This window comes from Mycetomoellerius zeteki, unplaced genomic scaffold (genome assembly GCF_001594055.1).
Source record: "Mycetomoellerius zeteki isolate Tzet28-1 unplaced genomic scaffold, Tzet1.0 scaffold128, whole genome shotgun sequence".
Lineage (NCBI taxonomy): Eukaryota > Metazoa > Arthropoda > Insecta > Hymenoptera > Formicidae > Mycetomoellerius > Mycetomoellerius zeteki.
Window position 1 is genome coordinate 636,423 of NW_017256212.1, and position 25,510 is coordinate 661,932.

Here is a 25,510-nt window from a genome sequence, read left to right on the forward strand (position 1 = left end):
CTGCCGCTAGATGAACTCGTTTCCCGTAAAGAGAAAATTACGCGGATAAGAGACCTATAAAGAGACGTATGCAAATCGAGTCCGGCGTCCAGTACTTACTCTCAGCTTGATTAGTATGTTCCACAGACGGTCTGTTTGTGGGGCCTCTGAAACTTCTGAAAGTGCTTAAGAGTTATTCCCAAGTTGTGTGTGGGAATCCCAACTCCTTTATTAGATTTAAAATTTTAAAAAGAAAAAAAAGAAATAAATAAAAAAGGCAAAAATAAATTTTAAAAAAAGACAATTAAAACATTCGGTCTTGAAAACCGTTGAATGACGGTAATTAAAATCGTAATAAAATCCCCAAGAAAATTAAAATTTTAAATCTAATAAAGGAGTTGGGATTCCCACACACAACTTGGGAATAACTCTTAAGCACTTTCAGAAGTTTCAGAGGCCCCACAAACAGACCGTCTGTGGAACATACTAATCAAGCTGAGAGTAAGTACTGGACGCCGGACTCGATTTGCATACGTCTCTTTATAGGTCTCTTATCCGCGTAATTTTCTCTTTACGGGAAACGAGTTCATCTAGCGGCAGCGTTGCGCATTACGCCGGTAGAGCTGCCCACTACGCGTAGTGGATAACGCTAACACCAGCGGTATTTTTTCAAATTTCAGTGAAAAAAAAGTAATCAAAACTTATTCATACAGACACTTAGTAAAAATCAGTGTAGTGTCGAAGCAGTAGAAATTGATTTTCCAACGTTAATTGAACTTTATTTTTTATTTTTATTTTTTTTCCACTGAAATTAAGTAATTTTCCAGTTTTTTTTTATACGTTTTGCAGCATAAAACCATAGTGGCCACCACGAAAAAAATCTCATAGCTATTCGACGAATTTTTTATAAATGCAGGATACTTAGAAGCACAAAAAAACGTGAAGAATAAATTTTTGTTGTTGATCCACACAATTTTTTTCTGAGTGAAAATGAAAAAGGGAAAAGTTGCTAATTTTTACGATATTTTAAATCATTCGTATCATGTTTACGCGTTTCATAAAAAATTTTGGCAACAACACCATCAGATGGAGCAAAGTTTTAGCTTTAAGAATCTTTTTTTAAAATTGCGGTACGATGATTTTTAACGGAGTAATGAGCAATCAAAGTCAAAGTGCTCACTTTTTACTTATTCCACGATAATTCGGTAATAGAAAATCGTAGAAACATTTATAAAAAATGATTTTGTACGGAAAACTTCAAAGTTTTACATGAGAAAATTGAAAATTTTCGCAGATTTTTTCTTCGCACGTAACAAGCCCACAAAGTGAGATAAAAATTTCTCGTTTCGTTCAATTTATAGTTTTCTATGCGTAAAAATTAGTAAACTCGCAGAAACTAAAAAAAATAGTGACCTTTCGAAAATAGAGATTTCAAGCTTTAAAACTCTTTTTTTAAATTCAAATTTCATTCATTTTTGACGAAGTTACAGCTGCCTAAACTTTGTCTAATTTTTACAAAAAATTAAGTGTTCCTCTAATTTTTGTGAGTAGTGTATATAAAGTGTTCCTCTAATTTTTGTGAGTAGTTTATAATGTTTATCAGATATAAAAAACAAGCTGTAAGTTTAGCTGGAGCAGCAAAATATTTTTTTGCGTGTAGAAATAATATATTTCAATAGGTACAAATAATTCAATATACAATTCAATATAACAAACATTTCGGCTTACAAAGTCTTCTTCAGTGATAATATTAATGTCATAATCCCCCTAACGAACATATAATGATTCCCTATCGAATGAATTATTTCAAATAATATTTATTATAACAGAGGTGATGTGTTTAGTTCTTAAATTAAAAGTCAGTATTGATCTTATTATGAAACATTACGAAGAGAAGGAAAAGGTACTTCAGTCAAAAGATTGTTTCATAACGTCCAAGAGCAGAACCACCCTATCAAACTCTTCGGTTACCATCGAAGATCTAGCCCGTCACAGACCCGAACAAGTCGGCCCGAGAGCTTTCCCTCTATATAGCCACTCTACTACACTCTGTAGAACAAGTCTACAAACCATGATAAGCTCATTGATAAGAAATAAGTAATTATAGAATCAATCATATCAAACTTATATAACTCACTTAATTTTATACTCGGTTAATTTGTATAAAATAATGTATTAAACTCATCTATATTGAATTATTTGTATCTATTTAAATATATTATTTCTAACGAAACGTCTACAATTTAATGTGTATTGAATAAATTAATTACACATGACCAAGTGACCTAGTGTCGGCTTTTATAGGCACTTTTATACTTTGATTTATTCTGCAGAGCCTTTGCTATTCATTTGTATTATTTCTAAGTCATTTGTTTAAAAAGCTCGAAATAAGCCACGATACTGTTAAATTGCGTTGCAGTTATATACTTCAATTTTAAAAGAATTAAAATTCATGAATTGTTAAAAACTGTGACAATATAATCATATCCTAGCAGATATCAGAAAAAAAAGAAAAGACGACTTCATGAAAACTGATTTCATAAAGTGACACATCTAAATTTACAAAATAATAATAAAAGTGATAATATCAACTGTACGCGAGTCAATCATTGTTCTATTATCATGATCAATGTACAATATATCGTCAAATCAATGGAATACATAGATTTGTCTATATAGATTCATGACGCAAAGTAACTTCTATAATGTATTTTCGCGATGATTAAAACTATAATAATCAAGAGTCTGCTAACATATTCGATCGATTTATGCAACAACAAACGTTACTTAGAAAATAAAAACATGCCTACTATTACCTATACATATAGGCCCGTATTCAGAATGTGTTTTTATCGATAAAAGCATACTTTTATCTCTGAAATTCTATAATATGCGTGACGTAAAAGTATAGTATATGTTAAAAATGTCATGAAATTTCATGAACTTTTAATATACAATGGTAAATGATATTTAAATTACTCGTAACTGAAACGATATTTAATGTATATGTTAATGAAATTAAATTCAAGTAAATTAAAATATATAAGTGTATTGAAATTTAATATACTTTTAATATACGGAGATAAATAATATTTCAATTCACTGTAAATTAAACTGTAAGTCAATTCACTGTAAGTAAACTTTAATGTACATGTTCATTAAATTTTGGCGCTTTCCGCGGCGATTGTGCAAAACAAACCTCAACTGTTTTTACTGATTTCTAGACTATTCTGGACACCCGCTTGTATCGAGATTAGGATTGCCGTGGAAAGTGCTATGTTTATTAGTGCATATTGTAAATATAAGAATGTAAGTACATCAATGTAAGTATAATGTTGATTCTATAATGAATCGGTAGTCGGTCTTATCGGTGAATCGCGATGAAATTGGTCAACAGTCGACTTGTATGACTAACAGTAAGATTATAACCGATTTTCCTAAGTCTGGCCAAATTCGACTTTATTCCTCCCCATTAGTCGAGCTAAACGACTTGCTGTATAATTAACAGCTTGTAGATAGGAAAAATCATAGTCATCTATTTAGGTTAAGATTTGAGATTTCTGACTACCGACTCATTGTAGAATCAACATTACACTTCCATTGATGAATTTACATTCTTATATTCTTATATGTATATGAAAGTATTATACATGCTTGTAATTTGCAGTGACTTTTAGCTGACGCTGCGATATGCGTGAACGCACGCACGCACGCACGCACACGCACACACACCATGTAAAAGTAATGAACATGTATATTAAATTCAATAAAAGTATATACATTAAAAGTAACACATATGTTAATGAAATTTAAGACATCAGTAAATGAATATTCATATATAACAGTCATTATTTTTCATTGACGGGCTTGAACCAAGCTTCCTTTACATGTTAATTAAAAGTTATTAAGAAATTTCTAACATATATGTTAGCGCGCGCGCTAACATCGTTGTAAGCGCGTTCTGCATACGGGCCATAATATAATGCTCGGTATTCATTTCAAAAAGATGAATAAAATCTTTATTTTATTCATTTATAACTAAATAGTACAAATAAACTAATGCAAGATCGCACAAGTTTATTTGTACTACAACTGGCACATACGAGTATATTAAAAGCAAACTAACGGTGCTCGTATAAGTAATCTAATATTAAACAGCAATTACACGCGTATCGATGTTGGCTAGAATTGACGAAAAGTAAGTAAAAATATATGTTATGCCGTTTGTCCTAGAATACGTACAACAACGAAATTCAGCAAGACGTATTACTTATGTTTTCAAGCTTCGAGATAAAAGATAGCCTGAAATGGGTAGTGGATAAGCTCTGCATCTCTACAAAAATTATGATAAATCTTGACACGGCTAAAATTACTTATGAAGGACAGAGAGTTACGACCTCATGAAGGTAAAGCTATGTTTCTCCTGGCATTGCTGCAGATGGTCATGGCAAGTGAGGTGAGGTAAAAAATACACCATACTAGAGAAATCACATTAAAACCTGTCTGGTTAAACATTTGTAAATGATGTAAGATCGCAAATCGCAGATAAACAGGATACTTAATTATTCAAAATAAAACAAAATTCAGATTTCTTAGATTTCATAAAGCGTCGCTAAAAGGTGTTACTTAAAACTGATTAATTTCATCATAATAATTTTAACCATGATCATCTACAGAGATTAGAATTTAATGCAGGAAGTTTGACTAAGAAGTGTGAACATCGATTCAAATAAGTATGTGTTGTATGATGTACCTACACAATACGAAAATTATACATATTATACATATTATATACATATATAATTTCTGATAAATATGAATAAACATAAAATTATAAATTGTAAAATTTGATAATTGACATAAAAACAAATTCTGATGTTTGTGCACAAAATCAACATTTACAAAAAATAATAAAATAATAAAATAGAGATACAATAAATTCGAATTAAAATTAATTATATTGAAGCCGTTTGCGTTAATTAATGTAATACAAGAACGAGACAAAATGTACTAAACGAAATGCTAATACGTTTGCTTTCGCCTATAAAAAAAAAAAAAAAGTTTAGCACCCACTTTTAAAATTTAACTTATTTTGAGAATTGTGCTGAATTGTGGTAGATTTGTGCTTTATATTGTCTAAATAATAAAATATTTTTAATAATATAAAAGTAATATAAAAAATATGTTAAAAATAAAAAAGTGATTTTTTTAGGACAGTCCTCCACTTTGCGTTTTTTTCAATTATTTAATTATGCAAGGTTGTGATAAGTTGTGCTAACTCTGTGCTAAAGCATTGCCTAATAACTAATGCGAACGTAAACGTTGGTTATATTGTATTTAGAATTGTTAAAAATTATTTTTTGTCATAACTTCTATTGTTATCATTATTTGAAGATAATACTTCAGCTTAGTACAATGTTAGCACAATATTAACACAACTTAGCACAACCTAGTACAATTTTAAAAATTGAAAAAAACGTAAAGTGGAAAATTGTCATAAAATCGTTTTTTAATATTCTTTAACGTATTTTTCATATTACGATTTTATTATTTGGGCCTAGCAATGAACCTAGCAATTCGAACACAATTCAGCACGATTCTCAGAATAAGTTATTTGTAACTTCGCATATAGGCTCCCGAATGCGAGAATGTCATAGAAGAAACATATTTTATGCAGAATCGCAGAGCATAACCAATTATTTATTATATCATTACATTTTCTAAGAAACATGGAATCACGAAGGTATTTATTATTTATGATAGAATTCCAAACATACTTCCATTGAAACTAAAGAATAATGTGAGTTGCAAATCACAACGTTGTATGTTACCAAGAAAGCAAGACAGACAAAATCATGCTGGTAGAAATAATTGCAGAAAATATTACATTATATATATACGTAATTGTTATATTAACATTTATAAAACATCCAAAATAAAAATCTTCGAAAATATTATTTTTTATTATATCTCACAAATGAGAGTCTTATAGTCGCTTCGAAATATACGTTATACAATATACGTAATTGTAGTGATATTGAACAACTGTACAATTTTCTTATACCTCTTATTGTATATTTCATGCGTAGTTATATCTCAATTCCGCCAGTATAAATCATTATACAAAATGTTATAAATTGACAATTTTTTAAAGTGGTTATAAAGCGAATCATTAACAGCTAATTAATTATAATATTAATACAATTAGATTATACTTTTAAAATGCATATCTTTTTGCATAAATCCCGTGATAAATATTTAAACTAAATGACATATTCTTTGCAATATTGGAGACTAAAATTATATTATTTCTTCAAATTATAATATATAATATAATATATAAATGTATATTTTCTCTTGCAATTCTAAGAACAGTGTTTAATGATATACTTCGTTGCGACCCGTATTTGTTTCTCATTTTTAAACGTAGGAACATTCAACTCATTGTAAATTTTAAGTTTTAATGTTACTATCGTTATAGAAAACCGTCAGCGATGATATAATTCTTATAGGGTAAAAGATTATATTACTGACAGTGTATACATTATTGTCAATCAAAATTAAAATGCATTTTGAGGTGGAAAAAGTATATCTTACATTGTTTTATTAATTTTTAATAGAATTTGTAATATATCTAATTATTATTACAACAGTTAACTGAAATTATTACAATAGTTAACTGAAAATGAAAACCAATCCTTTAATTACAAATAAAACTTAAAGTTCGAGAAACGCATTTTTCTGCTGAATTATGTCCATTTTTATTAGTGAAGTGGATAATAAGTAGTTGCAAAGATGAGCGATTGTAGGAAAATTTCATCAGTAAGTCAAACGAAAACTCATTTTTCTGATGAAATAATGTTGAAATAAAAAAAAATTGAATATTGAATAAATTTATTAATTTGTATAATGTATTCATTAATGCCAGTAGTATATTCACTTTTTTGTATTTTTCCTAATACTGTCAACAGTATTATAGTTATTAATCACGAAATGAGCATAATAAGGCGTCTCGTAAAGACAGATAATTCAATGTGTCAATATCGACGTGTGTCGTGTGTGTCCTTAGATACTCAAGACTCAAGATTGCTCGAATCATCGAATATTTTCAAAGATATTATTATTGTAACACTATTATTCCAATACTAAATATGTTAAATATTATTCTAATACATCGAATATTTATTCTCAAATATTATTCTCAAAATATTATTCTCGGATATTATTCTCAAAATTAAAATCATTAAAAAAAATAAAAAGTAGGCTATTTACGTTATTACTTACTACTATTATTACAATACTTAAAAAATGTATTTTATGAAAAACGTAGTTTCCGAATGATTAATTTTATGTTCCATTTATTAATAAGAATTATATTATTTTAATATACATATTTTAATATATATACATATGTATATTATTTCAATAAAAGCATTTAAAAATATTTCAAAAGTTAAAATTATTTAATTACTTATTATCTAAAACACAAAGAGACTAAGTTTACAGGTACAATAATTTAATATGAAAAACTGTCAGTGATGCATTCATCTGGTTGCTAGTATTACGAACAACGAAATTTTAAGGCTGTCAGTATTAGGTGCAACTAAGTTTAGTCTTTATCTTATTAAATATAAAAAACAGTTAATTTTATTTAAACTCTTTTATTTTATTTGTAAGGTTCATAATTGAAATAATTAAAAAAAAAGTTTTTAATACTTAAATTATCATTAATTGTATAAATATCAAATATGACTACGCTTAATATGACAGTAATATGATCTTTTACCCTAGCATAAGTCATATTGGTAGTGATCGTTGCTTTTCTTTGCGATAATAATAATGGCTGCAAGAATTTTAAATCTGTATGTGATACTAATACGCGAGTATCGCTTATAGAGATAAATAATTCACAATATATTCCGCAGTTTCAACTAATCTATTATACATATACATCAGTCCATATTAACTAGAGTTAACATAAAATTCAGTACAGAATCGCAAAAAGAATCCCGAATAGCATAATAGTTTCAATATCAAAATATTGCAATAATAATATTAAAGGATATATTCGCGCAATTTTAGTTACATAATCATTTAACTTTATCATTTAATTTTTAAAAGGAAGCATCTCCAGAGAGATTTCTGAAATTCAAAATATTTCTGTTGTCATTTTTCGATTACGCTCTATTTTTTTGTTGTCAAAAAAAATTCATGACATTTCTATTCAGTCTAGCATTGTATATTGCAAAGAACATTGATAAATGTATCTTAAATCTGTATAAATAATATGTAAAGACATCTGCAAAACTGAACTTTCTTGAAAACTTATCTTGTGTTAATTATATATAATATATTCAAACTATACGCGGCGCGAGAGAGGTTCGAGATAAATCATGTATCTATATGCTGTGTTATCGGGATATCATCACGAATGCGATCTCCGCGAATAGATTCGCGATAAAGCAAGAAGGATAACCGTATCGTGGTAGGAAGCGAATACAACCTGTCTAGTTACATTGTATCTCGCAACTTTTTAACTAACGATGACTTCCTGGCACGTCGACACAGAGATGCCATCGGTACAGTCATTTGCAAAAGTCGTACTTTCAGACAAACTACGAAACATGAAAAATTATACTGTCAATATAATACACGCACATTTTCGCAGCTTCTCGTGCACATTATTCTCATTCGTGTTATCATCGCTCTCCTGAACTTTCTTGTGTAACTATTTTATACTACTCTGCTGTTTAATAAAATATGTGCAAAGAGCATTAAAGTTACGTGTTTAATTCATATTTAACTTAAATGTAATATGTTTCGGATAATATAAAACCATTAAAATTATACTAAAAATATAGATTTATCTATTTAATACTTGCTTAAATACTTTCGCGAGTGACTGTATGTATCGCGCGAGAGACCTCTCGCCTAATCTAACTCACAATCAGATTTCTTTTTAACTTTATTCTAATGTTGCCATCACCATCACACTTTAATCTGTTGATTTGTGCACCTACTGTTCTTATTTCTTCTAAGTTTTTTATTCAATAAATTTGCTGTTACTATTATTTTTATTATTAATATTTTTATTAATATCATTTTTATTTACAACATTATTAGTTATGAGTAAAATAGGGGAGATCGGGTCTCGTTGGCACAGTTTTCACAAAATTTTGGCATTAGCTTTTTTAAACAATTAACTATTATGATTAAAATACATCAGTGTAATAGAGAGAACCTTTCTCTACACTTTCATGCTAATAATAGTTCTAACTATATACTTTCTTTGCAATAAATGAAATATGAACATGCTGCATTGTAGTTAACTTGCCCCAATATGTGGGGTAAATTTGTACATATTACAATATAAATTGTCTTTGTGATAAATTCTATATTAAATTAACAAAAACGTAACAGAAAAGTAATAGAAATAAAAATTAGAGAGTAGATATGTACTTCTTAGTAAAAATTATATCTTCCAAAATTATTTTGTAATCATTAAACAGTAAAATGTTGTTATGGAAAAACAAATATAAATTATTTTACTTCTACCTTATTTTAATACCAAAATATTAAATATAAAGTGTTTTGTCAGAGTTAAATTGTAAATGAATGTTCACACGTATGGTACACAATAAATCAACCTAACCTTTTCTTATGATATGAGCCAAAGTACCCTATCCGTACACACGTCTGATTTTAACCATTTTATTGTAATAAATTACTATTGTTACTCAAAATAACGTGTTGTATACTAACAAACACTTTTCTTTTAACTAATAATGCATTACTTAGATTTGCTTTCTCAAGCCGAAAGACATTAATATGAAATGATCAAAAATTTACTTGCCTACTCTTGAATTATATAGATTTTTTCTTTTTCTATTGGAATACTTGTTTAATTTAAATGAAACTTAGGGAAAAGTACCTATGTTATAAAAGAGATATTTTGCAGTAACTTTTCCATTGTTTCTTTTGCCAAATACATAAACGGAACGCAATGCCAAATTACTTCTTGTGCCAACGAGATTAGGTCTCCCCTACTTATTAGGCTACTACTTATATAGCACTGAGAAAATTTTCTGATTGAAAATGAACAAATCAAAAAATTTTGGTCATACCAATCAGAATTCTAGTTATCTCAGTTATAATTATAATAAATTCAATCTCAGAAAAATCTGATTGAATTTATTTATTTGTTCATTTTCAACCAAAATTATAATATAACTAGACTTTTTTTTCTAGTGTGGTTATTAGCAGAGTTGAAAAGTAACTTATAAGTTATAAGTAAGTTACAGTTAGGTCCGTTTTCACAATATATGGTTACCTAAAGATTAAAGGTTACCAAGAAATTCATTTATTGGACCTTAAAGTTTTTTTTTTCAGTAACCCTAATTTCGTTCCTTTTTCTCTAGCTAGTAATTGTAACTTAATTTATTGTTACATTTCTTTTAGTAACTAGTAATAATTTGAGTTATTTTTACAATTACTTTACACATTTTAAACTTATTTATCAGTTTAATGTGATTGATTAGAATCTGAATAGTTGCGCTACTGCTGCTATTGATTGTTAGAAGATAAAGGCTACGTTCAGAAGACAAACAGTAATTTAATTTTGCTTATTGTTAACTTATCTCTCGTAAACGAATTATCTGTACAAATATCACGTTAATAATAGCGTTTTTACAATTTAATCCTCCTTATTATCAATGTTATTATCTGTATGAACGTCATAAGCAGTAAGCAAAGCGGTCAATCACAGTAGAGAGAGAGAGAGAAAGTAAAATTATTGTCTTACATTTTCTACTGTGATTGACAAATTCGTTTACTGCTTACATTTTACTGCCTTACATTTTTCTATGTGTTTCTGGTTTAACCCTTTCTATCTTTTAAATAAAATAGTATAACAAGTAAAAATATAAATTAATCTTTTTCTTTGTTGGTCCTAATAGTATTAAAATGCTACTTATTGTTTTGTAATGATAACGGAAAAGTAACTGAAAAGTTACTCACTTAGTAACTGTAACTGTAACTCATTATTTTTTAGAATCGGCAACTTGTAACGGTAACTAGTTACTTTTCGAAACAAGAAAACTGTAACTGTACCTAGTTATTTTTATAAAGTAACTTTCCTAACCCTGAGCATTCATTATTGATACGATATATATATTAATTTGCATTAATACCAATTGGTTAATTATAGAATATGATACGATACAGTAAATTTTATAATTTAATATATTGACAAAACAATATTTTATTAATTATATGAGACTGTGAGAGACATCTCTAATACATTTTTAATATAATCTAATATAATTCTTCTTTATACAAAAACTAAAACCACAAGTTTCCAAGACAATCGCGTTAGAGTATATTCGTAAAACGTTGCAGAAAAGAAGGAAGATTCTATCAAATACTACAAACGCAAATTGCGTATACATTTTTAGGATGATATTTTTCTTGCGTTCGACATCCGAATTTCGTTGATTTGGCGCAAGATTACAGTTTTCTTATAAGAATATCAACGGCTGAATAAAAAATTGCTCAAAACCAGTAATTAAAGTGACAAAACTCTCTGACAACGAGATATAACTTTATAAACTAGAAACTACTGTGAGTCAAAAGTACAAAATGAAACAAAATTGTATAACGTTCGCAAGAAAGTGCAAGTTTCCTTGCCTATAAGTAATTGAAACTTCGTGTTACTGAATTTGACAACAATTGCGTGACATCGACTGTGTCGTAAAATTTTCGCGCGAGATTTCGAGATTGAAGCTTGATTCGAATTGAAATGTACCTATGACTTTCATATATTTTTATGTGAACATGCTCACTAATACTCGCTATTGTAGAGTCATTAAAAGATAAACGAGCTGTATAAAAGTAACAATAGAATACTTTTCATTCTTTTTTGTTGTTATAAACACAATTCTAAAAATTCTGTAGAGGAAAAAATATAATTTAAAAAGAGTATGTTTTTTTATTTTACACGCGAGTGTGTATAATGTATAATATATAATGTGTGTGTGTGTGTGTGTGTTTTCAGTAATAGTATTATGTCAATAATTATTCTATTCAATAATTCTATTTCCGATAATATCATTGCGCTTAAGCTAGGGATCATGATTATATTGCCACACAAGAACCATGCCAAAATACGCTACATATATAATAAATTTCTTCATTGTAAATTATTCCAAGAAAAAGAAGTTGAAAGTTAATACCGGTAACACTCCAGACGAAGCTGCGCGCGCAAAAATAGAGTAACTATTTTGATAATGCGTATAAGATTTTTAAAAAGTAATTATGTCGATTTAACTAATATTAACAAAAACGTTTTTCTTTTTTTTTATTTTTTTTATTACTATGCGTTGCTCATGGCTTTTCTCTTTTAATAATAATTTTAGGGAGTTGTTTTTGCTTTACCGAAAGTTAGTGCACGCGCAGCATTTACATTCAATTATTACAACCAGACAGGCAAAAACAAATTCTTTATGATAGAAGAAACTCACCCTGTCATCTGTCTTTCTTTCTCCCTTTCGCTGGCTCTCACTGGTTGTTCCGTATAATGAAGGCTTTGGATAAATTGACGGTGCTCGCGTGAGGGTCCACTGGCTCTCGTCACACGCGAGCAACACTGTATCTAGTAATCACGCGAGATCTGCCGGTGCGGCTCGGCGCGGCGCACTTGATCGAGAAGAATCCTTTTATTCCGTTTGTATCTCGCATGCGGAATTCTCCTCGAGTAATTTATCCGCAGCACTCTGGGTAAATCATATATGCATCGAGTAAGCGTTTTATCGTGGCGCCGCTTAACTTCGTTACGTGTTCTTCGCGATGCACTCACTATGTACGCAATACGTAACGGGGGCAGGAGAAAATTAAGAGAGGGAAGGGAAAAGTGCGGTAGGAAGTCTCCACCTCCGGAAATGGACAATTCTTTCCTCTTTTCCACCTTTCTCGCACGCTTTCTCGTCCTCCTTGCGCACCTTTTTTTCCACTTTATTCTCTTACAAGAAAAATATATCTCTCTGCATATATCTCTCTGAATGTTATTCTGTCCTTTAAATAATCTTTTTATTTTTTTGTACCATGCAGATACAATCTACGAGCACGAAGGTGTAAGGTGGCAAAAGATAAGTAATAGCGCAACAATTAAAGCGGGCGGCAAAATCGCGGGCACTCGTGTCGCACATGCGCATTTCGTCCAAGGTTTCGTTTCTCCTCTGCAGTGTATATCATACTGGACTATCGCTGTTGGATCGTCCTTCAAATGCGCGTACCTTTTTCCTCTCTACCCGTTATCAACGGCTGTCGTCGTCAACAAATCTTCATCAATTGACAAAACTCCGAACTAGTTCTGAGATTTTCCGGGAAATCTCGCCGCGCGAGATGAAATTACAATACTAGCGTGAGATTGCAATGCGGAGGCGAAGAAAAAAATAGCAAAACGAAACGAGACACACCGTCGGGATCAGCCGAGAGACAGCTGTCAATACAACCGATGCACACTTGCGTGCAGTCCGTAACTTACTAAACCCGTTGATAACCAGGGGTAGTGAACGGAGGGATTTTTCCCACCACTGGGAGCCATCTCCATCACAAGTGCAGCGAACACCACGTGACTGGCTCGACAGTCTCGTACTTAAATAGAATGTAGGGCGCTATTGGGGACCCCCTATACATTTTTTTATAATTTTCTTTTACTAATATAAAAAATATTTTAAAAACGATAAACACGTATGTGTACATTGGTATATTATAATATGTGTTAATAAAATAAATTTATTATTTTATTAACACATAATTGATATTATTTTTTCTCTCTATGTAGTTTCATAAGAATGAAATTTTTAAAAATAAAATTATACATCAAAAATCTAGAAAGCATGATCTATGAAAAACAAACATTATATTTTAATTTAAATCCATTTAAACATTTGTAAAATTTATTACGTAGATTAAAAAAAAATAATAAATATTATTATAACGATCCAATAAGTAAAGTTTTTTTTAAAATTAAGTAGTATAAATTTAAAAATAAATTTAAAAAATAAATTTTAGCTTTTGCTATTCATTCCATTTATATATAAACATATATATGTACGGCTAGATACTCTTTTCATTTTCTTTTTATTATTATATGAAATTAGATTATATCTTGCTTTCATTTTTTTTTTAAATTGCATATCGCTTAAAAATATGTATGATTGAATATGATGTATAAATGTACATAAGCGTCTACAATATAACGAGCTCCGTGGGTTTGCTAATAATAAACTCAAATGACTGTGCAGATTAGTCATTTTTGCGAAATGTCAAATTATATTATTGGCGAATTACATTATTTGATCATTAGCTCCTGCGCGTATCGTCTCCCTGATACTTTCTATTTCCCTGACATGTCTAAATGACACCACGTATCTCTGTGGAACATGTACGCTACTTACAAATGCACTTAGGTATTACGCGTACGTCATACAACACTATTGCGCATGCGCAAAAAAGTCTCTCTCTGTCTATCCTACCGATCTGATGGTAACGACGACACGATGCGAAATACGTGCTGGCCACGGGCGACATAGGGTGGGAATACGTCACGGTGAGAATAGCGGACACAAGAGTCGTATCAGAGGTGTGCGACGCGCGGGAAACGAAAGGCTGGGAAGGGAAGGGATGGCTCTCGCGCGACGATGTAGTGGTTAACCGGATGGAGGTGGTACGCGGCTTTGAACGGAACGTTGAGGTTTTACGATTGAATTCGTCCAACCGACAGAGACGATCTGCCGCGTAGATTATATTGCACTTATGCGACACACACCGCACTGTCAGACTTCAATGACGATGACAAACGTTATTTTTTTTTTTGCGATACTATTTTCAGAAGTGGAACGCTGGTGATCATTGATATTCGTGTTCCGAATGTTATTGAAGCAAGCAAAAGCCGATTGAAATAATCTAAAGCGGAAATATTTTTGATAAAGGATTCAGAATTTCTATATTTGCAAGCTGCAAAAAGCAATTCTTCTTGGAAAAAAATTTAAAGGAAAGTATACACGCGTGTGTTATAACATAATGATGAGAAATGCATGTGAGACGTGTACGGCAATTTAACACAATATCTATGTACATATTTGTATAAAATAATCTATGTATTTGTATAAAAAGGTATTGATGATGCAGATCAAAAATAGAATTCTTCTTTCTTATTCTAACTTGAGCACAGGAAAAATACTCGCAAATAAACACTCTTACCTTTTACATGTCGTATACATTTTGTTTCAACAGTATATTATTGATGTTCTTAATGATTGTATTATAATAATTATTTTAAGCAACTATTTTTATGATAGTTGCTTAAAATAATTTATGATCGATATGTCGTTTTATACAACGTGTCGAAAATATCCACAAAAAGCTTGAAGAATCGATATTAAATTTTTCTTAATTAAAAATTCTTAAAGAAAGAGTAAAGAAATTATGAAACTATTGAAGTATGATTATCTACGATATATGGAACGTATAGTCGTTTCTGCTGTTTCTAATATACATACTTATTGTGTTGGAGAAAATTTCAACCGACATCCATTGCTATATCAATTGAGAAATTTTAAAAGTTTGTCAAAAATGCCGCTCAAAAAGAGTGTTAGATACAGAGATCTTACTTGGAAGAACACATTAATAAAGACAAATACGTCATATACACAAATTTAAATAAATTTCGTCTGCTATCTCGTTTTTCAAATCGCGTGCTGTTGAATCATTTATGATATTCAATAAGGTTCACGAGCTATTTCGATATATTGATCTAATTAATATATACATTTTCGATCGACACACATTGTGTTGCTGCATTATTTTATAATTTATAGCGATGTTTCCTAAAAATTGTAACATAAAGCCTATTCTACAATCCTTTGTTTCCTGTTTCTTACTGTTTGTCTCTTGCCATTTTGACCAAAAGGCAAGAGACAAACAGAGACAAACAGCAAGAAACAAGAAACAAAGAGCATTGTAGAATGGCTATTATATCCGTATTTCAAAGGCCGGAATCCATAGTCCGGTCTTAATCTCAAGCAATGTCTTAAGATGCTAATACGGCTCTCTGATTGGTTCATGCACTAGCTTAAGACCATCTCGAATCTTGAGCACTGTCTATGGATTCCGCCCAAGGTATTGTATTATGTAATGGACAGTGATAGCATCATTGTTTTGCGCCTACGAATGCATCGTTTGTGATTGCCAATATGGCAGGCGAACAGCAATCTGTTGACGTCGCAATCTAACTTTGGGCCTATTCTGTGAGGTTATAGTGCCAGCTTTATGAACGAATGAAATGCACAGACACGGAGGCGCCAAAGAATAACAAGAGACCGTATACCGATTACATTGTTCCAAGTTCCATAAGAATTTGTTTCTTTGATTTAATAAGTAATTCTATCACGAAGAAAAATGATTTTGTTATGAAAGCAAAAAGATTGTAAAATTTAATTGTCAAATTTGTTTGCTGTTCATAACAAACAAATTTGCATATTTGACAAATATTTTGCATTTCTTGCAAATAATTTTTGTAGTGATTACAAAAAAGAACAAATATTTATAGAAATCGTCACGTAGGTAAGTACTAAGTACTGCGTGTGTGAATAATACAAATTGAATAACAGAAAACGCGTGTATCATACGGAAGTATCACGCAGAAAATGAAATTCAAAGTGCGTGTCGTGCGACATGTTCGTGAGAATAACTCGCGATCGTAAAACGAAGCTAATCGCGGAAAAGGATTATATATATATATGCGTATATATATGAGTTTTTATGTGTTTAATACCCTTTACATACAGCATTTTCCTAGTGTAGGCTTCTATCTGATAGAATTCTTTTTATTCAAATATAACCAAACAGATCGACACCGCCATAATGGTCAGATAAGTGGTAAAACATGCCAGCCCCGCGTCTATATCTGTTGAATTTACGACCCATTATTGATTTTCTCAGCCGTTGTAGTTACTTGAATATTTTATTCGCATTATAATTGCCGTTATTAGGTGTTACCAGACAATTTCAAGGATCAATTATAACCGTCATTGAAAGATAACGTTAGATAACGTCAAAAGAATATTACAATATAAAACATATCCTCAACGAGTTGCTTCTTCGCCACGTAATTTATTCACACTGTTTCATCAGAAGGCAGATAATAAAAGATAATGGGGTAACTCCGGTATATACGCCGCACCTATCAAAAACTTAATTTATTAAGTATTATTTACTATGTTTATAGTAAACGAACTATATCAGTAAAAACTTTGTACTGTCTACTACTATGAAAAAAATATTAGAAATCCGAAATATTTATTTTTCATATTAAAAAATAAACTTTTTGAAACCTTTTATTTTTGCCGCATATCTCATAGGGGTGGGATATATGGCTACTCATAGGGGGAAGGGGGTACGTACGGCTCATGAAAAATTTACAAATAATGCAAACATGCTTAATAATATAAACATGCTTTACTATTCCACTACACGTATGTATCACGAAATAACCACTAAGTCTTTTACACGTCCTACATTAATCATTTTATGTAGATTATAACCTATGATGGCGTTACTTATTACAGTGACAAATCGATTCAACTCACAATAAATTCATTAATATTAACAGTAAGAAGCTGAAATCATAACACAATACTAATATAACATAAAGGCATGTAACAGAGTAGTTACGGGAAAATTACCCCCACTCCTTCTATTTTTTCTGACTTCTGCGGCGTAAATCCCAGCGCGGCGTATTTGCCGGAGTTACCCTAGTCACATGCTAAAGAAAAATCGATTATTTTTCTTTAGCATGTGACACTTACACATATGGATCAATAGACATCTTACGAGAGTAATAATTCTCGAAATAATACCTAAGACATTGAATTAAAAAAATATTTACTTTTTTGGCCGGAAATATCGCGCAATGTTGAAATAAAAAAATATTTCAATCTTCCACAGCAAAGAAAACAAATTCATCCAATTCGTTATAATTTTAAATTTTAATATCAAGAATAGATATAATAAAATATAGATAAATCAGTTCTATTCCTCACATAGTATATGTGAATGTACCATGTATAGTAATGAAATTTTTAGAGTTATGTAGACTGTCCCAAAATTCGCGATTCAAAATACTATATAGTAAAAAATTTTTAAAAAATTAAGTATTTTAAGCAACAATTTCTGAGATATAAGAGTTTAAATATGGCCAATTACAGACTACGTTTAGATTAGGTTACTTGTGAGTATCAGTGAGTGGCGGTGGCGCTGAAGTTCACGTTCACCAGTGCTCACTAATATTACCGCACGCGCGACTCATGGACAGATGACCATTTAAACTTTTTTAAACGTAGTCTTAACTGGTCTAATTTAAATCCTTATTATCTAAAAAAATACTTAAAATAAAAATTTACAAATAATTTATTATTTAATTTTTTTAGAATTATCTTGTTAATACTTTAAGTCGCGAATTCTAGGAGACCCTGTACAGTCTTTAAACTTATTTTGATAATAAAATTAAACTTTCTATCATGTCATTTTCGTACTTTCTATGCAAAAATTCATGTATATATAAAATGTTCTTTTATCTTATTATTACTTTCTTTATCGTTTAATTGTCATATGTTATTGCGATAAATATTTCGTCTTCAATCGTAAAGAGAGCAGCCAAGAAAATCACGTTGCGGCTATTTATCGAAAGGAAAAGCTTCAGAGAGAGTATCGCGCTTAGTAAATGTAGAATGAGGGAAGAAGACGTAGTGGGATAAGAATGATCGTAAAATGTCGACAAAATAGATCCAGGGTGCGATAGTCAGCATTCAGACAGAACAAATACAGACACACATACGTTGCCCCGGTTGATACTCCACTTACGGTTGAATTTACTGATTGAACCACGGCGGCCGTTCTTGCGGTAGAAACGGGTTTTACGCGTTCCGAAGATACTGGCGCAGCACCGGAAGTGTCCCCGCATGAGATGACAGCACCGAATTGTTTCGGGAAAAGATCGTAAATCTCTCGATTCGATATAAAACAGGTGAGTTTGAAATCAGGACTCTAACCTCCCTGAAACTGGGCATGCGACAGTAAAAAAGTAATGTTCACGTCCTTAGCGTGACTCTCTCATAAAAACGTTATTGAGTTTTATGTCTCGAGTAATTAAGATGGTGACGGAATTCTTATTCCAGTTTATAAGTTTTATGTCTCGTAGATTTTTACATTTTTTGTGCACGCAATTATAAGTTACTTTTCGTTAATAATAAAGTATGTTAAAATCGATCAACATTTCTATGGATATGTTCATTTTCTTAGTAGGTATGTAAGGAATAATCTTCGGAAATTTAAATTGTTAAAATCAAAATCTGTTTTACAATTTAACTTAACTGATTCATGTAGGGCATATTAATATTATCATCAATAAACAATTATAATACGAAATAATAGAATTTCTCTTACTTAATTAGAACAATTGATAAATCAATTTAAATTATATCACTCTACTTCTCTTTCTGTTCTTTCTATTCAAATATCCTATATTTCTGTACGAGTAAATTACATTTTCAAACATTTGATTTCGAAATCTGCTTACGATTTTTTTACATTGATTGGAACGACATATCGTCACATTACGGTCATTTTAGAAAAAAAATTTAGTAAAATCTCAATTCTATTACTAAAAAAAAAAAAAACTTGGAACGTCTGGTAGTTTGATAAACTTCATAGGCTTTGTCACGATATATAGTATAATTTTTAATAACAGGGCACACAGCTCGACATATTGCGTGACAAGCGAAATATTAAGTTCGTAATAAGTTAAGTTTTCTACTAAGAAACAGGTAACAAGAGTAAAACGTGATAAAAGATATCGAACTGTACACGCCAATCGAGTGTCAAGTATCAAGACGGGGATTTGCGATATGGTCAGATCCATTGAAAATGTGCGCTTGTAACGATGGCGCAGCGCATTCCATACGGTAACAGCAACAAGGAAAGCAGCCAAAAAAGATAACGTCACATCGTGATTGGACAGAGATCGAATCGTTCTGATAAGGAATCATGAATTGTATGCACGTGGCATTTCGCAAGATACCTATAGTCAGGCGAATTCGATTTAAGATATATGACGAGCATTACACGAAGAGCAAAGATGTAACGGGACGTATTCAACCATATAATTATCGTCAAGATCGATTTTTATTGTAGCTGATACGAATCAAAATCGACTGAAATGCATAATTTCATCGACCCCCTTCAAAATTCGCAACTCGTAATGTTTCCTTCCGAATTAAGCAGCATGCATATTTACTGACTTTTGCATCTTTATATATTTGCGGTTCTGAACCTTCGGTTCAGAACTTTCTCTCGATTCTTGAACACTGTTCGCTTAAGGGGATCTTAAAGCGAAGCTCGAATTCCGATGAAGTCACTAAATGTCGCTTTTTTTCCAACGCATCGACATGTCTTTATATACTACCACATTAATATCTTACGCAATTTATGATACATGCAGTCGCACGTTAGTGTCAATTTTCGTATAACAAAGTCATCGTGATAAAGCGTTTAAGGGGATGCTGGAGTGACCAAATTATCACATTACAGTCGTATAAAAATCTTTGAATTGACTGAACGGAATAAAAAATCCTTTTACAGGATTAAAGTAGACGCAAAATTAGGAGGTAGTGCTCGACGTTATTTGTTCGTGCAAACTACGTGTTTGTGGATTACTATTTCGTAAGTACAGGCTGCTAAACTTTTGTATCAAGCAAATGTTGTCACGACTTGACAGCTTGAAACGCCATGTTATGCTAAGAAATGGTAAAAAATATATCAATTTTGAAATTTTTGGTCGTTCTCGGCATAAACTCCACCTCACAAACATGTATTAACGTACCTATACTTTAATCTTGGAAAAGGATTTTCGAATCTGTGAAAGAGAAAAAAGTATTTCTTATACAAAAATTATATGATTTCGTCGATAATACAGACCGCTTTAGAATCCCCTTAAGGGATGCTGGAGTGACCGAATTGTCGGGATTTTGCAGATCGACATAAATCTCCGAATTTACTGAACGGAATCAAAAATCCTTTTACAGAATTAAAATAGACGCAAAATTTGGGAGTGCTGCAATAGACTTTATACTAAAATCGGGAAAAAAAGTTATAAACTTACATTTTTTCAACTCGTAGAGCTGTCATCTGACGTAGATGTTTCCTCAATACAAAAGTTTGATAGCTCGTATGGACTAAATGATAATGCAGCACTCAGCGTATTACATGCACAAACAATACTGAGTTTATGAAACTAAGATTAAAAGCTTCAAAAGAAAGATTTATAACGATCTGCAAATGATGTGTATACGAACGTTCGCTGAACGAAGACTCGGAATGGTAAACAAAGCAATAATTGTGTCTAGTAGTAGGTGTTCGATCTTCTAAGAGATGGCGTTGCAATATGTTAGATAAGAACAGATGAAGGCGTTTGAGCGAGACACAATGATATAAGACAAGTATAAGAAATGAATGAAAAATGTCACTATTATCGAATTTGGAATTAAAAAGTCTGGACTATTGACCTCGATCAAGTTCGGCCGTCGATCCAGTATCCCCTTAAATCGCGAAAACAGTTCTGTAAACTATTCTTATCTTGTCGTTATCGATTTATACTCCGAAGCGTGTATTTTGCATGCTATAGATATGCATAAATTAACATCAAATGAGAAACACTCGGCTCTATTTTGTCAATCAATGAATAGTTACTTTATCAAAATTTCGATACATCATTAATCTTTACAGGTAAAGTCACTATAGTAGCTACTGAACAGCATCAAATTTTGAGGCAAGGAATATAATGAAATAATAAATTATAACAACTATTACTTAAGGAAAAACTATAATGCCAGATTTCCATAAGGCGTGAACCACGAACGTGAACATAGGCATCAGCAGAATTTTTTCCAGGCAAGGGGCATGAATCACACCCTCGCTTAGAAAAAATGTTGCTATTGTTCGTGGTTCACGCCTATGTTTACGTTCGTGATTCATGCTTCATGGGAACTCGGTATAAGATTTAAAAAATAGACCCTCGTATTTTTTTTAAAAGTTAAAACTAAAAAATATTAAACATATACATACTATATATGTACACTCAGAGAAAGTCGTATCAGTAACTATAAATTTGTAGTGAAATAGCGCCTCAACTATATACATATTATTAAATTCTAATAAGAATACTAGATTAAGTGTGAACTAAGAAAATATAGTACATTAACCATATAAACAATTTATAAATAGTTAATATTACTATATTTTCTTAGTTCACTTAATTTACTTATTGTTCTTATTAAAGCTTTATAATACATAGTTACAAATTTGTGTATGCATTTCTTATTTATTTTTGTCTTCCAAGTTTGAAACCAACGCTGCGCCTTTTATTGTAAGCGAGTGGTTTCCTTAGGAGAAACTGAACTCCAGTGTTGCCAAGTGATTTTGAAAGATGTTCCCTAAAACATATCTTAGAATCCCCCAAAAACCCCTAACAGCTAGAAACAAGTCCTCTAACTTTTCCCCCAATAATTCGGGGGACACTGCACGAAATTAAAAAAACAAATACTATTTCACATAAAACGAATGAGCATAATTTCATTGAAATTGGTTTTCATCTTCAATTTTATGTGAAATAGTATTTGTTTTTTATCCAGAAGACGAATTACCAAAAATATATAACAAACTTGATATATCATAAATCATATATTTTATTATAACATTATACACGCGCGCATAAAATATATTCCATGAAATATATTATGCATAAAACATTAGATCTGTTCGCGTTTCTTGAAATCCCCAAAAATTTCTGCACCTAAAATGAGATAGACGTATATTTGCTCACTAAAATGAGAGACAGCGAAGATGCTGAATACCTAGGCTGCGTTCGAAAACATCACCCGAGTGCCCCAATGCATCGTTTTATTCTTGTTGTTCACCCAATGTTAAATAAGGATAAGATGATACACGGGAGCATCCGGGTGATGTTTCCGAACGCAACCCTAAAAAGTCCTCTAAAAATTCCCCTAAACTTTTTATTCCTCCAAAAAATCCCCAGTGGAGATGAAAATCCCCCAAATTTAGGGGAAAATCCTCCAACTTGGCAACACTGCTGAACTCTGCTACGTCCCTCTGGTGACAAAGCCGCGTACTACTCGTACTGAGCGACACTTTAAAAATTTTTGTCTAAACTAGAAAAATATAATTGTTATATCTATTTGCATGAAGTCCAAGTAACTACTCAATGTAGTTGAGTCACTATTTCACTACCAATTAATAGTGCATACAATTTGTTACCGCGACTATATTTTTATAATATTTAGCACTACTTTAGTTTCTATTACTTTGTAAAACTAGTTACAGGTACTTCAATTGCAAAAGTTGCCAAATTTATAGTTGCTGGAAATATTTTGTTTTCTCTCAATGTATACATATACTTATTTTTGTAAAATATTGTATTATAAAAAAATATTTTAATATTAAATATCTACTATGAGATAAATTTCTTATCTCTGCAGAAATGTTTCGAAGAGCAAATGCAGCAAACACAGTTACGCTGTGTTTTTCAAATTCTTGTCGATGTTGTGTTACGTGATCAAATGTGTTGAGAAAAAAACTCAGCAAACATCATCTCGCGGAAAAAGAAATAAAAAAAGAATAAACCGTTCCACTCTCAGAGATGCGATATAAACAGGATAAGCAAGTAGCCAGAGAGGGCGAGGCAATAAAATACATAAGCGTAAGAGAACTGAATTAAGTAAAAGAAGGTGCATATGTGTCGATTAAATTGCTCCGTAATCTGCAACGTAAAATACTCGAACACGGTATTAACGTGCATTTCTATTCAGAAAAAACAATGCAAGGTCAATTTAACAAGCAAGCAATTCCATCAAGGCAGATCAATATATATACTTCGATTTATAAATTAACATAATATATTAAAAATTATTGATTTTGAATTCATATCCAAATAAAAATTTTATGCATAAATAAGTATACACTTATGTGCTAATATATAAATGTATATTTATTCAAAAAACTTTCAAGCTTTCATTATTAATTATTTATTAATATTTATCAGTACAAGCAGTAGGTATATACAATTTTGGAAATATAAATCTGTATTTAAAAGTTTAGCAATTTTACAGATACAATGTAAGAATAATATTAAAACAAAGTACCATTTAAATGTAAGAATAATTTGCAAAACTTTATTGTAGCGCGGCGAAAAAGTTGCACGCATACCGAATTTTGATGACAAAATACTATTTACATGCAATTCGCAAATATTTGAGAAGACCTAATTATTTCTTACATTAAATTCGACACGTGAAACAGGTTCCTCCGTAACTGTTGCGATGCACCTGCAGACGATCGCTTCTTGCAGCCGTCTCTCGACGACGATTTCTCAATTGGCGCTTAATTAAAGGCAAGTTCGTCTTTATGTGTGACTAATTGAAGGGATCCGATCAAGAATGTATCTCGAATGAAAATCATTTGAAAAGTGATCTTTAGCAGAATTAATGCAGAGAATGCGGATACGCTTATCAGCATTCGAGACTGGTAGAATCGTTATTTAGCCACTGTAAATTTGCGGTGTAAGTTGGAGAATCACGAATAATTAGATTCTCTCGAGAGATTATGTGGTAGCGAATGAAAAATGATCGGACCTTCGCAAACTTCATCAGCATTAATAACAGTTCCCATTAATGTTAATATCATCCGGGCTGTGTTTCAAAGAGCGGGCTCGGCACATTATATTATATGTATTCGATCTTCGATCGTCGTGCAAAGTTGTTTATTTTCACATACGGAATATGTAATCATATAGAAATCGTTATTTCTACCGGCCGTTTTCAATTCAACCTGATATCATTCGATAGAAAATGTAAAAACAAATATTATCTTAGCAATAAATAATTACTAGAATTGTCGTGTTTAAAGCGACATTCTGCGTGTGGATGACGCCTAACATCGTGCACAGTAACCGGAGTTGCCAGTGGGCGTCAATGGTTTAATTCGCTGCCTTCGGCAACAGACTCTGCTACCAGGTCGGTTAGCACACCATCATTTACGTAAAATTCATGAGAAGCGGAGAACCTTACGAACATGAGGAACGGTAAAGAATGCCAAGACTATTCTGTAGGTAAATGCCGTTCGCCCAAAAGCGAATCAACGTTGCACCATAAGCCAATATGGACGACTGTATATTCAGCCCTGTAATTTCTCCAGTCGGAGGCCTTGACTGAACATTACCTGCTTTATGATAGCTCTTAAAAGAAAGTAGCCGAATTACAGCTGCTTCTCATCTCCTGAATGAATGAGCCTCGGATAACTTAAACATTTTGATAATTAGCCGTTAACCTTGATCTTTGTAGCTTGAGATAAACAGGCGACAGTTAATTCTATCAGTAAAGTTTGAATGAAAAAACATCAAACA

General features: G+C 31.4%; 1 protein-coding gene across 1 annotated transcript in view; it reads right to left on the bottom strand.

Moving 5' to 3' along the window:
• dsx (transcription factor doublesex) overlaps positions 1-13,502 on the bottom strand; it is an 84,413-nt gene extending 70,911 nt beyond the window's left edge. The window contains exon 1 of the mRNA XM_018461811.1: positions 12,498-13,502. The gene's annotated coding sequence lies outside the window, so the exon portion shown is untranslated. The remainder of the gene's footprint in view (positions 1-12,497) is intronic.
• Positions 13,503-25,510: the final 12,008 nt, after the last annotated feature.